This window comes from Neopsephotus bourkii, unplaced genomic scaffold (genome assembly GCF_033783945.1).
Source record: "Neopsephotus bourkii isolate Nb327-2 ecotype Australia unplaced genomic scaffold, CSIRO-AGI_Nbou_v1 NB_1388, whole genome shotgun sequence".
In the NCBI taxonomy this organism is placed as follows: Eukaryota; Metazoa; Chordata; class Aves; order Psittaciformes; family Psittacidae; genus Neopsephotus; species Neopsephotus bourkii.
Window position 1 is genome coordinate 6276734 of NW_026901866.1, and position 14731 is coordinate 6291464.

A 14731-nucleotide genomic window follows, 5' to 3' on the forward strand; every position below is an offset into this window, starting at 1 on the left:
TGACAGTGATTTGTGATGTCAAATCAGAACTAAAGCAAAGATTCTTCCCAAATGTTGGGGTTTTTTATAGTATCCTCCAAGTGAATTATATGTTGGAATATAGCAACTTATGGTTGTCATAGATATTAAGCATCAAGGATGTAAAATTGCTTAAAATGTTAACTGGGTTTATACACAATGTGGTGAATGCAAGTTATTGCTATGTGCACAGTCTTGGTTTCTTCCAAAAATTAAAGCTTGCTGAAGACTTTTCTGGCCTGGAAATATATCAGTGAGCAAGCAGCAGTTTATCAGTCAGATAGATAACACTGTAGATGATGTCTTAAAATGGCTGATTGACAATATTCTTCAGGTGAAATACGAGGAGTTATCGATGGCTGGTGCTAAACACCAATTGTATAAGGTTGCTTCCAGTTTTTCAAGCCATTAATGGACTAGAATGAGAAAGCTGAGATGGGATTTACGTTGGCAACACCTCTCTGATCACCAAGTACATCCCAGAAACGTGATTTTTTTGGTGGGATTTGTTTGTGGGTTTGGTTTGGTTTTGGTTGTTGGGTTGGGTATTTTGGTGGGTTTTTGTTTTTTGTTGGTTTGGTTTGGGGGTTTTTTTCTTACTCAGCTGCTTACATACAGTGTTACTTGAGCAGCAAATGGACTTGGTTAGGCTCTTATGCTGTTTACCACCTGTAGCATTAGAAAGAAATCAACTTTGAGAATGTTTGTAGATGTGTCTCCTCTATATGCATGCTGCTTATAGAGTCCTTAGAGTTCTTTTGTCAGGGTCATGGCCTGCTCTTTAGGATATCTGTTATGAGCTTTGAATCTTTGACAACAAACATCAGACAAGAACATGGTCAATACTATTTGTAGTCTTACAGGTTCCTGAGGTGTGAACTGAAGCCTCCAGAGATGTTTTTTGTTAGTCTAGTAGTGACAGTGTTACATTGCATCAGGCACCCCAACAATAAAATTACAATCTTGTGCTAAGATGTACAGACCATGACAGAGTTTTCTACCAACCATCCTCTAGGAGCAAAGAGAAAAAGCTTGCCAAAAAAAAAGGCATCTCCTAAACAATGTTTCAGAAAAGAGAATGCATATAGCTATGTTTCCAACAATAATGTCCCAAAATTCTGCAGTTACCAGGTTAGAGGGCAGTGTACATTCAGCTTGTGTTCCCAGCAGAGTAAATTGATCCTTCCTTTTGAAATGATGAGGTCTGATTAGATGGGATCCCTGATCTCTCATTCTGTTTTTACACCAGCTTTTCTTTCTGCCTCAGAACTTCCATTGTGACCCCAGCTGCCATTTAGTGTTTTCGTTAAGTGCATTACTAAGCAGTACTGGCACACCTTCAGGTACTGCAAGGCTAATCCAGACTCCTACCACTCCCCCTACATACCCTGCTAGGCCAGGTGGGGGCTCCCCACATGCTTCCTATGCCGCCAAACCTCCCAAATGCTTACTTTAATCTTCAAAACTTGAATCACTACACAACAACCTGGCAAGCAGCACTGTCAATGTGTGACTCTCCTGTGTGCTGTATTCCAATGGCCTTGTTGTGCTCTATTTTTAACTCGCTCTCAGGCTGTGGTTGTCCCAGTTCCACTTTCCCTCTTTGTTTAGTCCAGTACATCCATTCCAGCTGGTAATGGGCCTCTTAAGTTTGTCATTGCTCAGTGAATAAACCACATTGACAATGTTTTTGTAAGTTGCATGGAGAAACTGTTGGGCTTTTCCTCCTTTACTCCCTCTGCTGTAAGAAGCTTGCATAAATTTTAGTGTCACTTAGTCACACATGAATAAGACTCTTTCAGTGCCATGAAAAAAAGTCAGTTATGAAAACAGCTTGAATTTCTCTTAAATCCAGTAGAAGCTGTGTATATTCATTTTATCTTTGGGTCAGCCCTTTAGCTAATAGAACTTCTTATTTAGGTGGTGTTACTGCACTATACATTTTGAGTGAATACTTTTCTTAAGCAAAACTGCATGGATTTCAATGTATGGGTTGAGGAATGTCAACAGAGAAACACACTGAATATTTCCAAAATTGCTTTAACCCATAAGTGGTTAACATTAACATTTGTCTAGTGCCAATAAAGTTAAATTTATATGGCACGTAATTTAGGAAATTGAGTAGGCAGAGAGCTGGCAGATGCCTTCTCAGCTAAAAAAAAAACACCCTTCACTTTCCATTAAATGCTCACACACATTTGTCATAGCAACCTTGAAGGTGGCCATAATGCTAAGCAAAATAAACAGTGCTAGCATAATGTTCACTGTAATAACATGTCTCATGAGTTAGTTCAGTACTCCTTTTTATTACCTTATTTTCATTGCACTGTGGTGGAGTTCTGTTTTGTGGTTTAATCATTATTACATCATTTTCCTTTCTTAATTTAAAGCTTCTGCCCTTTTCCTGTCATTCCATGCCACCTCTTTACTACGTGCACGTATCTCTCTTAACTTGCTTTATTTTTTAATAGTGAGTTCATAGAAGTTCTCTATTAGGTCCCAGTAAAGATAAACAGTTGGGTAAGTTTTGGATAAATCTAACTAAACAATGCTTTGTCATTAGAAGGGAAAAAACAAAAGCCACGTGAGGAAAAAAAAAACCCACATGAAGGATTAACAGCAAAAGGGCAATACAGTTAACAAAGTATTACAAGACAAAATGCATAGAACAGTTAATAAAAGTCCATCATAGTCACACCTATGAAAAAAACAAACAACCCTAACATTTGGAAGTTTATAGCTAATGTTCACTGAATTTCATAAGTCATGGTCAAAGCACCCAGTATTTTGCAAAATCCTGAGTTTAAAGTAGAAAAACTTTTCTTGATCCCAGTTTTCTTTTATCCCCCTCTTCTCTTCCTTTCATAGATGAAGAAGCCCAGGTCAAAGTGAACATGTTTACAGAACAACATGCCAGAGATTTCCAGCTGATGGACAGTTGCTACTCTATGTGCCTTCCCAGTCACTCCTAATTATCACTCCTAATATATATTGCAAAATCCCTTCTGACATTCCCTGGCCAGGTCAGGACTGAGGAACAAGGATTCAGGGCTAGGACCCTGTTTTACTCCTTTCACCCTTTAATAATTTACATAAAGAATTAAATGACTTGCTTATTTTTAAGCAGCATGTAGGTTCTGTATGGACACAAAAAAATTAAAACACTGTTGCACTCTTTTCCCTAGGAAAAACATGCTAGCTCATCATACTGGTACATATTTTTGTCTGGTAACCCCCCTCATCTGAGAGATGAAACTGTTCACCTCAGATGGCTCGTCTAGAAGAAAAGAAATACTCACTTTTCAAAAACCCTCTGAGTCATATTAACTCAATTCTATGCAAACTTGGGAAAAAAGGCAGTTTTAAAAAGGTTTTGTATTGTCCATCCTCTGATATTCTGTCCAAGGATCTATGTATAAACCTGCAAAGACATTATCCTTGTCACATTCAAAATACATCTCATACTGTTTATCCACAGTAGTATATTCATGGAAAGACTATCTCAAGTGATGGAGTCCTCCAGGTTTTAATGAACAGCAAGGAGCCAACACGATGACCAGAAATCAAATTTAATGATACATTATGTATATTTGCTGTATAAAACCCCAAAGAAAATGTTATAAAACCTTTCCCCCAACTAAAAATACAATACACAGAAAAGATACTTGTTTTCAGGAGCTTTTCCCAGGTGCTGATGCTTCACCTTCAGTGATGACCAGTGCAACAGTGAAGTGCACCTAAAGCAGCAAAGTTACTACCATTCAACTGTCTGCACTGAAATATGTTACCACTGTTATTGCAATGGTTGTGTAGTTTCTCCTTTTCTCACTATCCCCCTCTCTCTGTGCAATGCCCATCTACCCATTAGGCAAAACTAATTTCCTAAGGTCTATCTGCAAGAGTAAGGACTTGTTTGCAAGGGTGCAGATTGGAAGTCTGAGTCAAACTTGGCTACAGCATGATAGCTTCCTTTAAAACCAAACCAACCAAACAAAAACCTTTCTTATTCCAAATGAAAAGTATATCCTTACAAGCAATGTACTATAAATGGAACAGAAGGTATTTACTGGTATTTTTTCAGCAGTACAATGTGACAATTCATTTATGGAATGTGGTTTGAGTATATACACCCTAACCTTTTCATACAATGGTATTCTGAAGAAAATAATTGATTAGCCAAGAGCTGGTGGGCTAATGCTGTTTGTATTTATTTTATGATGTTAATTAGGTTTACTTGATTGTCTGCCATTTACCTCAGACCACAGGATTAAATGAATGCCCTTCATATTAATTATCTCATCAGATAATTATCATTGCTTTTTCCATGCAGTATTATCACATATAACATTTTCTTTAATTTCCTACAAATATTGAATAAAAAGTGTATTCATTATATAATGTGTTTAGTCATAGAGTCATGAAGTCATGAACTCATTTTAAGGACTGAGGAAAAGAAGCAAATACAAAATGATTATGGGCAAGACATGCTGTCTGCCTCAGCAGTCACTTTAATGTCTATCATGGAGAAATGTGTTTCCCAATGCCAACCGTGGCACAAGTATTTCTAATTTGCCCTTGCTTACACTGGTTTAAATCTGGAGTAACTCGCTAAATTTAGAAAGTAGAAGCCTGGATGAATTCCACAAAGTGAGAGAAGAATTTGGCTGCTGGCATATAAAATTAAAGCGTTAATCTTCCTTTTGATTCTAGAGTTGGTAATTTCATTATGAATGCTTACTACAGTTGTAGTACCTAGGAAGAAACTTATTTAGTATTTTCAGCTGAAAATGTATGTTCTTCTCCTGAAATATGTATCTCAAGTAAGTGCCTTATTCTGTCAAATACAGCTGTACTGTCTCTGTATTCTCAGTCCTACCAAGCTGTTTCCTTCACAATACTTCCAGGAAGAAAGGATGTGATAGTATTCCCATTTCATGGACAGCCAAGTGAGTCTCATAGGCATTGTGGGCTAAATTCAGAGCAAGAATTTTCCCTCAAGTGTCTCTGTAGAGACACATTCAGTTGTCTTACCCGCTTAACATTGAAAGGCCCCTAAAGTCACTCAGTACTTAATACATAATTTGTGAAGTTATGTTATCTGTTGCACAGACATATAGGTGGATCATGCTGCAACCATACCAAACAGCTAGCTGCTGGGCAGAGCTCTGCCAAGATTCACAAAACAGAGGTTCCTCATCTTTTTTTATCCATGATCCTTGATTTACTATCTAAACTTGGAGTAGAAATTCGTCAGTGAGACGGGCATATGAGGTGATCCCAACAGTTCATACTGTCATACTGTCTGAGTAACCCCTTAGGCTTTGGGTACCAGGCTTGGTCCCCATCAGCACAGGTGCGATTGCTTCTAGGGGATTCCTCTACCCACCAGGTGCTACCCTCCATCCCTCTTAAGTATTACAAAAACCAAACAAACAATTTGACTCTTCCTTAGAAGAAAAACAGTGACACTTAGATCCCTGCCCACCCCTCGATGTCTCCCACTGGATAACCAAGCTATCTCCTGCTCAGGTCATTCAGTCTTATGAACTTCACCTTCACCATCTAAGTGTTTTCATGCTTTATGGAGTATAGGCTGGGCACTTCGAACAGGACGTATTGCATGTTACAGCGTAGCACACAAAACCTACTTAAGATTTAAGCACCCCCATTAACTTGTCTGCAAGAAGACTGACCTGGAAAGTGTGTATGGAGATTACAATGAAAATCAGTTAATTTGTGAAGCAAACTTATTTAATAGTTAGTTTTTATTTACTATCTTATACTCTGATGCAGAAACCCTCCAAGAACAAACCTGAACAGAAAACAAAAAAAAAAGTTTGAAAAAAGGGGCAAAAAGTATGTTTTTAAGTTAATATAATTCAAATTACATAAAGGTATAATTTTAATATATAATTAAAATTTAATATATTTAAAATTTAATTAAAATATTTATAATTTAATTTAATATACTGTTTCCCCCCAGAATTCCTTTCCATTACACTAAGGGAAGGTTACTATTAATCACTGTCTATAAAACCATTTTATGCACATACACTGTATATGTAGCTAGTACACAGAGCACCACCTACTGACATACAAAGAGCATGAAATATTCTTCCTAACTCATCTTTATTGCAGCTCATAACTGTTTGTGATTTTAGTTTTGTTACACCCCACAATTTGTCCTTCATTTAGCTGTCTCCCAATTCGAATTCACATTATAATGTGTAAAAGGACTATATGGCAAATAAAAATATGTTGGGAAGTAATCACATGATGTACACAGTAATAAAAATTAAAGAAAAACCCCAACAAACACATACATACACCCCGCACATACACACACAAATAAACCTTCTTGCATTGGCCAAGAGTAAGGCACGCATTTGCAGAGGCCCTCATGAGACCTCACTTGGAGTATTGTGTGCAGTTCTGGTGTCCTCAACATAAAAAGGACACGGAACTGTTGGAACAAGTCCAGAGGAGGGCTATGAGGATGATCAGAGGACTGGAGCATCCCCTGTATGAAGATAGGCTGAGAAAGTTGGGGCTGTTCAGCCTGGAGAAGAGAAGGCTGCATGCAGACCTCCTAGCAGCCTTCCAGTATCTGAAGGGGGCCTATAGGGATGCTGGGGAGGGACTCTTCATTAGGGATTGTAGTGATAGGACAAGGGGTAATGGGTTAAAACTTAAACAGGGGAAGTTTAGATTGGATATAAGGAGGAAATTCTTTCCTGTTAGGCTGGTGAGGCACTGGAATAGGTTGCCCAGGGAGGTTGTGAATGCTCTATCCGTGGCAGTGTTCAAGGCCAGGTTGGACGAGGCCTTGGGTGATATGGTTTAGTGCGAGGTGTCCCTGCCCATGGCAGGGGGGTTGGAACTTGATGATCTTACAGTCCTTTCCAACCCTAACTATTCTATGATTCTATTATTTTCTCAATCTGCATAATTTTCATCCAAATCCCACCCTGGATGATTCCTCTTTCAGGCCATTTGCCTTAACTTTGCTTGCTTGTGGGAAGAAACAGAAGGTAATACGTAACAGGGATCACTGTATCTGCCTCTCCTGTTAAGCTCACTTTAAAGGTTTTAGTCTTTTTGAGAGCTGCTGATTAAGTACCGTTGCTGTCCTTACTTCCCCCAAACAAGAGGAAGTGGTGCATTTCACAGTTCCTATTCTTCTGGCTTCCACCAGACACACCAAAGTTGAAATGTCATAGTGCTTTTATTGCTGTCACCCTCCAGATAGGACCCTATGTCCCTGAAGTGGCTCAGATAACAACAGTTTGCTGACACAAGATAGTACAACTATGTGAGGAAATATATAAAGCTTTGTGGGATAAATGTTTCTGAAGTCGTGTTTTCCCCTCCAGTTTTGCAGAATGAAATGCAGCTCCACAGAAGGAAGGTACAGGTGACAAAAGTCTTGGATATGAAAATGTAGCTGAGTCTTTTATTCTGTGCTATGTAGTATGTTAACTAAAAAAAATAAAATAAATAAAACCCAAAGGAAGCAAGAAATCCAGATACTTCTCCCTGTCTGTGTAGTTTAGCCACTAGTTCCTTGGTGTACCAGCTAGCAATGCAAGTAGTGAGAAGGAAGAGCGGTCACACACATGTGATGACAGTGTCTTGGTTTCACCCACATTACTCCCTCTTCTCAGTTACAGAGCCACCAAGTCTTTGAGGAGCAGCCATATGGTTAGGGAGAGGGGAACTGATGCTGTACAGACAGGATTTTGGGTTTTTTTCTATGCTCTCAGACAGAGATCTCCTTGGGGACATGCTGCACTGGGCTGAGGTGGTTGCCTAATTTTGCCATATTTCCTAAGCAATTTTTTACAAGATCTTTTTCAAAGGCTTGCACAATTTTACTTTTCTTAGCTTATAACGTTATCTTTTGGTTTCTGTCTTAATAGCTTATGTGAAGGTATGCTATTGGCAAAACCCCATAATTGAGGAAAGGTAGTCTTTTACAACATAGCAAGTATTTTAATATTTAATATTAAGAGGAAGCACAAAAATCCTGCCAGATTATTTCTGAAAGAATTGAAAAATCTCTGAGCTTCCTAAGTACTCCCCAAAGGCACTTAAAAAAACAGTAATTTGTGGATGACCTTTCTGATTTCATCTCAGAAACAGTATGTTGAAGTCATCTGAGATTCATGCAATGCAGACATTTGGGGAAAGGAAGAGGAGACTATTATTAAAGAGCTCCAAGGGTGCTAACAATTATTGCCATTATACATTACCAGTAAGCTCAGAAATATATTAGAAGCCTTCTCAGAGCATCAACCATGATGTTAACATTTGAAATCGGATCCCCAAAAGGAGAGAATAAGCAATAAATATGCTAGAAGGTCAAGGAAGAATTTGGCACTGTCAGAATGGACTGGGTCTATGCATTTTTCCTGATGGGAAAAAATAGCCATTAGAAAAATGATTGTTGCTATTTATGAACATCAGGTTGCTAAGTGACATCATGTGATGTTCACTGCTTCATCAGCCACCCACAGTTCTCAAGAAATAGCAACAGAGGGGGTGAAAGGGGTGAAAGAAAACCCAAAAGGCTGAGTTACTATTAAAAAAAAAAAGAAAGAAAGAAAAAGGTCTACAGTTCAAAACAGAGCAAAATAAGCTTTTTAAAAATACCTGCTTTATTTTTCTAGGAGAATCCAGTAGAATTAAGTTAAGAACTTACTAGCACTACATAGGTGAATCACTTGAAAGAGTGAGCCTAAGAACCCAAACCTACCCCCAGCCACAAATACAAGTTAGTGATCTTCTTTTATATATACGTATATATATGTATGTATATGTGGATGTACATATGTTTGTATTAACTTTTCCATGAGAGGAAGACTGTATGCATTAAAGGCCACATCATACATTTTTTAATTGCTTCTAATGTTGTCAGACTTCAGTCATTTGGGCTCAAATGCTTCATGCTCCTTTAATTTGCTCAATTTTTTATTACTTCAGCACTGTCAGCTCAGCTGCTTCACATAGATTAGATTATTTAAGCAACTATTTTGCTGAACCTTTAGCACTTTCCATGCTTTGCAGTATCTTGAAATTCATGAGCGGAACTGGGGCAAGGACAGGATTGAGATGGATAGGAGAAAATTTCTGGATCAAAACCCCCAGGAAAGCATGCATGAGAAATTGGTGAGCTTAGAGGTAGAAACAGAGAAGAGAGAGATGAGACAGCAGAGTGGACAATTCTTTTTCTTATGTTGTCTTGTAAAAATCCCCTAATATTATGGGTTGGAGGTGGGCATCCAAATCCTCACCACTTCGTATTTTGGATACTACTCACACTCAGGACTTGAGAGGTGTGGGAATGAAGCAGCCACACTCAACCTTTCTAGCCAGTGTATCTTTCTAGCTACTACTATTTAGTAATTTTTTTTTAATCTTTTCTTTTTTTCCTTAATCACCTCTCCCATTATGATTTTTCTTTAATGACTTTTTGAATGCTTTACTCTGGATAACAAGCATTCAACTTTATTGATGCTTTGCTTTAAACTTTAATACTAAAATATAAAAATATCACAAATATATATATATATATATATACACACACAGACGCCCCTTAAATGTCCTTTCTCCCACCCTCTCACAGCCTTCTGTTGCCTCTCTCCTCTTGAGATTCTTTCAGTCATGTTATCCAAGAGCTCTGGGAGTTTTCTCTGATTTCGGTTCTCCTCATCAAAAAGAAGCTAATAGTGAAAAACCAAACCAAACCAAACCCCAAAACACAGAAAATTCACTAAATTGTGGCAAACCCATGGAATATAGAAACAAATAGTGATTAAAAACAAAAAAAAAAAAAAAGAGTTGTGAACTGACGGGAGCTTTTGCAAGTCTATATACCTGGCTTCCCTGGGAGGCAGCACAGTGCCTGTGGTGCCCTTGAACACACGCTTTCCTGGAGAACTCTGCAGCCTTCCAGTGTTTTATTGACATAGGTTGTGGGGACTCAGTAGCAGGTTTCTGACCTCAGAGAGTCCCTCTCAGGCAACTCACACACGTGGTCACATACCTTCTTCACCGTTTAAATATTCAACATACTTTAATTAATTTGGTGTTTGTGTAAGAACTAGCATAAGACTTTTCTCTGTTGTACTTTCTTAAAATGAAAAAAAAAAAGGCAGAATCAAGATCAAAGGAGCACCTATGGCTACATCATACGTGAGTACAAAAGATTAAAATAAAAATTTATGTACATTTATTAGGAGATCAGTTTTCAGACAGAAAGCCTAAGAGCGGGAAAACTTTGTGCTTGGTTTTTCATTCCTGTAACTCTAATTTCGAGATGAGATTAATAAAGTCACCTTTCAGTGAAACAAGTGAAAAAGAACAGAGAACAGTTGTAATACATGAAGCTCCTAACAGTGAAGCCCCACCACTTAACTTCTAAGAAATAATGTCAGTGTAAATCATGATGTGATGAATGCTTCACTGGAATGATTCATGCCATATGGTCTGAAGAGCAAAACGGGCACAGTTTATTTTTAAAAGAATGAGAAATATGAACTTGGAATATTCATTGCTTTGTCCTGCCAGGCTGAACATTTGCTGTAGCAGTGGCAAGACTTACTGCAGGTCTGTCTTTTTTTGCTCACTTAATATGTTGCACTAGTATGAGGTTTCAGTCTCATTCATAATGGAATAATGTCCACAAAACTATGACCAGTATTCCAAAACCTCTTCTGCAAACAAATGTTCACAGGGCACCTACAGAGATTATCTTCTCACTTTCTCTTTAAAAAATCCATGAGAAACTTCAGAAGTAAATAGACCTCATGGTGTAATGACTATTTTGGTAGTGAGAAGACAAGTTGAGTCCCTTACAGAAGTGAAAGGTGCTGGTAATACCATGAGTCGCTCAGCTTTCCTTTTGTAAAGCTGCTTACAGTCAACACCTTTCTGGCTATGTTGTTGTGTATTAATATATTTAGTTTGCCTTATTCATCTTATTCCAATTCAAGGACAATGAAAAGCCAGTGTCTCCTTAGACAAGTACTGGAAAAGGAGGGCTAGTCAGTATACTACAGTCATTGTGCAAGGTGTTGGTGATTGCCCAGTTCTGACCTCTCCCCCACTGCTGGTGCAGAGATATGTCCCCTGAAAAAGCAGTCTGAGAGCAGTCCACTTGCAAGAAATTGCAATTTTCATTCTGCAGAATTTATCACTGTGTATAATATCTTGAAATAATTCATTTTGGATTGAAAGCCTTGACATCACAATTTGAGGTGGCTTGGTTTGGTCTGTGAGATGTTATAAGGGTGATTTCTAAATCAAATGTTTATGATCGGAGGTCAGCTTCAATTTCAGGAGGGTAGCCGTTAAACTAATGGGCAGGATTCCTGTAGTTAGCATAAATCCACTCAGGTTCAGTGATGTTAGTATACTCATCATTCACATCTACTCTGTTTGCAACAGTGATGTAATTTATATATAGATCAATTTTAACTTGCAGCCTGGTTCCACAATGATGCAATTAAGTTGATACTGCCTGGGGTGGGTAGTCCCAAATAATCTGCAAATATAAGAAGGATTTTATAGAAGGATTAAAATCATTTTAACATTAGCTTTTACACAAGCTACAGTTGTTTGAATGTCCGCAAGTCTGAAGAACAGTCCCTGTGTTTTTAATAGGTTGAAAGAATGGCTAGTATTTTTTTTTTACAGATGGAAGTTGAAAAGGTTTACAGGGTTACTACATTAGTTTAAACTGACAAACAAATATCTGTGTAAACAAATGATTTCATTATAACAATTAAACCTGTTACTGATCTGTTTTAAAGTCAATTAATATAAGCTTCTTATATCGACTTGAGCATGCATGAAGTGCTGTCTTTTCTCAATCATTTTTAAACTGTGCACATAAAATACAGCATTGCACGCAGGCAAGCTTGTGTTAGAGAAAAGCCTTCATTACGTAGTATACACAACTCTTCCGACTCCTATGATTCCCTCTAGTGGTCAATAATTGTCTGCTAAACGTTTCTTGGTACTACAGATTGTACCTCTTCTGCACTCTTTTGAATTCAAGAGATCCCTTTTTTTATTCCCGTGCTGCATAGGAGAAGGACAAAGCAACTGAATCTTTCAAGATGTGCAGCTAGTATATCTGTGGGTAGTTTTACTATCCTTACTAGGAGCAGACAAGTTGCATATACCACACACCAGCAAAAGCCTGCTCTGTTGGCAACGCATACCAGGAGGTGACTGCTCTGCTGCAGAAGGAAGCAGTCCTTCCACCCTTCCACCCCACCCATGCTGTTAGGCAGTATGAGAATGCCTGGTGCCCATTTGCAAGCCTGGCAATAGGAACACCTCTCCCACAGTTTTGAATAGCATAACAACATATGACTTGTCATATTCATACAAGTAGTTTCGTAAGTGGCTGACATTTACCTTGGCTTAACGTCAATAGGAAATGGAGTTATGTAGTTTGGGTTTTCATAAGATTACAGACAACTTGAAATTGTAGAGATTTAATATGAATTGGCAGAAGATGTACCCTGCAAATTCCTATCTTCACCTTGCTTTCAACTCAGGGTACTCTCCAATATATTTAAGAGGTGTAAACAGCCGCAGCTGCATGCTGAATTAAGATGCCATTTTGTATCAGTTTGAGTTGATTCAAGTAACTACTAATCCAGTGCTATATTCATTTTCTAACCTTGGCTGTTCATTTCTACTCCTTCCTCATGCCAGCTCCGTGACTGCTGAGGGAAATGGCTAACTGGCAGATTAGGGAAAAAGAAATCCTGACAAAACCTGAAAAGTGCGAGGGCACTGATGACCTTGTTGAAGCCACATATGCCTCTCTTGTGAAAGTAACAGCTGTGTGCCAAGACCTCTTCCTTTGGCATTCTTGTCTATTACAAAGGGGAAATGCAAAGTCTACTCCTGTGGGATTGGGCTGCTACAAAATACTTTTTAGCCATCTTTATCACAATTTTTTTCCTCCCCTGTGGATGGGAAACTCAGGAATGGGCAAGGAGAAAGCTGTGGACTGAATGAACAGCGGATTAGTGAGAAGGTGTTAGGCAACCTAAGTGCATGATCACAACAAAAAATGCCTTTTACCTGTGGTTCTCAAGACACAATTTGTGAAATTCAAACTTCTATTTCCTCATATATATAATACCTCTATTATACAGAAAAGTTCGGATTTAAAATAATATTGTGGAATTAAAAGAGCGATTGATGCATATGCTTGGCTATTATATATATATGCAACATTATCAAAAGACAGTAGGAGAAACCAACAGTTTATGTATTGTCCTGTGGTACAAATTAGCAAAATACATTTATGGCATGTAGAAAAATCTACTAAGAGAGACCCAGGGAATAATGCTGCCACCTACTTGTACCACACAGTACCTCTTAAATTACAAATTACTTTTCAGGTTTGATAATTATGTTATGCTAGTTTCAATTCTAGTTGTTCTTAGTTCTTTTTCTTAGCATGCACTGTTGGGTGACATGAAAACTACTCGGTTTCTCAGACAACTGTGCAGTGATGATTCACTGCAGTTAGCATAAAGATGCAACTTCAGAAAAGAGAGGGAAAGAAAAGTGGCTATTTCTATTTCTGCATATCTTGTTTTCTTTAATAATAGGACAACCATGTTGCTTAAACAGGAGTAACAGTTCTTATTTTTGGAATCTTCGCTCTCATATACATGTTCCTTCATTTAGAAAAATTATGTTAACTTATTTGAAGCAAAAATCCTTTTGAAGCTCAGTCATATGGAAAAAGACATAATTAAGAGTTGTGAAAGAGACCACCGAGTTGCTGGCACTGATGTACATCATATGGTCAACATAACCCTATCAGACTTAAAGATGCTCTTCTTTGCACCAACTGCTGTAAATAATGTTTTTAATTCCTAGATTTCTGTCTCTGTGTGTGGGAGGATGTCATGGCTGTCCTCATTCCCAATTTTTTTAAAGCTTAGTACTCAATAAAGTCACACCTTCTGCTAAATGGAAATAATTCAAAATAGCTGCTTCAAAAATGGTGGATATTTTGCTTGTTATGAATATCTATGTTGTAATTACTTCCATCTGATTGCACACCTTTACAGCACTTCATCACAGATTCAGATGCTGGGTTTTCTGAAGGTCTGGATAAGGAAAGACTGAAAAAAAATAAAATTAAAAAGTTGAATTTTCCTTCTACTTAATAGGACAGATAGGAGCCTACGGATGAACTACATGAAATAAGAAACTCTGAGAAACTAATGCTACAGTATGGTTTTAAAAGGAATTTTGGGCATGCTTCACCAGAAGTGGCTGGGAGTAAGGGATAATAAAGAGATAGTCTGGAACCAGACAAAGAAAAGCTGGCACTAGTTTATGTCTCTCTCTTAACACTGCTGTCCCTAAGAAAAGCTTGGAAATGACAAGCCAGACATCTCAAAATAGAAGACAAAAGAAAACGCTCAGGCAAAGACAATGTGTTTTGGGAAACCTTCCTTCCAGTTTTCCAATTAATAGGCCTAACAGTACTGAAACTGGAAATCCCTGCAGGCCAAAGGACTGGAAAGTGATGTGCTCAGAGAGACACAGTGGGCCATCCCACTCTACTAGGTGCACCATGCAGTCACACACGGGCAGCAAGGCTGTGCGCTGGTTCCAATGTCTTCATCACAACAGCCCCATCTGGCTGGAAATGCTGTGTTCCTCAGAC